Below are 2,668 nucleotides of genomic sequence, written 5' to 3' on the forward strand. Positions count from 1 at the left end.
TTATTAGGTCATATCTGGAGATGTAGAAAGTGGATTTGAGTCTGCTCTATATGGATAAAAAGTTAAGACATAGGCCTAAAACATTCATGAGAAATGTAAGACTCAATTCTGTTATTTGGAAATCCAAATCTTAGCAACAGGAAAGGTTCGAATATGTCCTACAGCCTAGTTACTGTTTAGTATTCAGCTTATATCTTAAGTTCTAGAAGTTTAAATGACCTCAATTTTTATTTTTATTTTGGAAAGTTAAGATAATTTCCTAGAACTTTCAAGATTTAAGTTTGTTCAAATTCTAATGTTGGCAATGATATTTTGTTCAGACAAGAAAATAAGAATTGTCATCAAGTTAAGATATGGCCACCCACTCAACAATTAGTCAACAAATCAATAGTTTCTAATTTTGGCCTATAAAATGAGGCATTTTCCATGCATTTAGATGTCTTGGTTTTCAAATCAAGATCATGTTGATTATTTATTTCTTTGTATTTTTATAATGTTTAAGTTTTATTTCATGTTATATTTTCCTTAATCTCTTGTTTATGCTTTTCATTTCCTTTACTATATATATGTTTTTATATTGTTTAATAATAATAATAATAATAATAATAAGTTAAAGAGGACTTTGAGATGTAAGATTACTTTGAAGATTAAACAATAAAAACAAATGTATAGGTTAAAGGATCCACTAATAGTATTTCAAATAAGTATAGTATAAACTCTTTTTATTACTCAACTAGAAACAACACACAAAGAAGGTTCCAATTGTATAATAAATGGTTAACATGATTATATTACTTATCTTATTTGAATATATTAATACTTGTAGATGTTGTCAGGTATTCATAATTATAACTTATGTTAACAACAAATCAAGTTCCTTTCATAGTACAAGTGTCGATTATACCATATGGTTAGGCTATGAAAGTACCAAGTATTTGTTGTATCAAGTGTTATACAACATAAATTTAGATTAACCATTTAACAAGTAAAGTATTAAGAGTGAACAAGATAACAAATACAAAACATGTTAGTATCAAATATTAAAGTCCATGTTGAGTTTATAATATACTTATTCTTACACCATTAGTGTAACCTTTTCACCTTAACATAATAAACTTAGCTAAATATAATGAAGAAGAGAAACATAAATTAACAAGATAAGAACATAAGTATAGTAAAGGAAATGAAAAGCATAAATAAGAGATTAAAGAAAATATAACATGAAATAAAACTTAAACATTACAAAAATATAAAGAAAGAAATAAAGAGCATGATCTTGATCTGGAAACCAAGATGCCTAAATGTATGGCAAATGCCTCCTTTTATAGGCCAAAATTGAAAAATATTGATTTGTTGACTAATTGTTGAGTGAGTGGCCACATCTTGACTTGATGACAATCCTTATCTTCTTATCTGAACAAAACATCATTGCTAACATTAGAATTTGAACAAACTTAAATCATATAAATTATCTCCGCGTTCCAAAAAAAATTAAGGCATTTAGACTTCTAAAACTCAAGATATAGGCTGAATACTAAACAGTGTCTAAGCTGATAGATTTGGACTTCTTTGTTGTTGTCAAGATTTGGACTTCCAAACAGTAAAATTGATTTTGCATTCCCATGAATGTTTTAGGCCTATATCTTAACTTTTCATCCATATAGAGCAGACTCAAATCCAAGTTCTACAACTTCAGATATGTCCCAATGATTAGATAGTATTCTAGTTTGGACTAAATCAACACCTATTTTCTAAACTTCATCCTCTCTTTGTCTTCTCAATTTCAGTAGTTGAATTCATCAATGAATCCTTTGATTTATATGATAGGTATGCATTTAAGATGAATATTTACCATAAATTGAAGGTATCTTATAATATCAGACTTGTTATTATAAGACATGTTTTAATAAAGGAGTTATTAATACTTCAAGTGCAAAATGCTAATATAAAACCTTAAAAATACGCTTTTAAGTACTATTCAATAAATATCTTCTCCTGAGTGTAAAATTATCAAAGTAATAAATAACCCGGCAAAGCTAAGGTCGAACCATAGAGAGGTTAACTATATAAATTATAAACAACAACAATAGTAATAGTAGGAGGAGGAGGAGGAAGAAAAGGTTAAAGAAGACTTTGAGATTGTAAGATTAATGTGAGGATTAAACAATGATAAAAACAATTATCAAGATTAAAGGATTCACTAATAGTATTTCAAACAAGTATAGTATAAACTCTTATTACTCAACTGAAAACCACACACAAAGAAGGTTCCAATTGGATTATAAATTGTTAATATAATTACATTAGTTATTTTATTTGAATAATACTAATACTTGTAAATATATCTCTTACAATCCCTTTCTTCATAAAACACTTTATACTAGTGGTAAGTGAAAATTTAAAGATTAAAAGTTAATGAAAAGCTATGAGAAAGACAAAAGCCAATTGACATGACTAAAAGATTGATGTCTTCTTAACACGACTAAAAGGTTGATGTCTTCTCCTAAGTGTAGGAGTGTCGAAGTAATAAATAACCCGGCAAGACCGGGGTCGAACCACAGGGAGGTTAATTGTACAAATTATAAACAACAATTATAAACAACAATAATAGCAATAATAACAACAACAACTGTAGTAGTAGTAGTAGTAGTACTAATAATAACAATAA

The sequence above is a fragment of the Populus euphratica genome, unplaced genomic scaffold, assembly GCF_000495115.2.
Source record: "Populus euphratica unplaced genomic scaffold, PopEup_1.0 scaffold2555.1, whole genome shotgun sequence".
NCBI lineage: Eukaryota > Viridiplantae > Streptophyta > Magnoliopsida > Malpighiales > Salicaceae > Populus > Populus euphratica.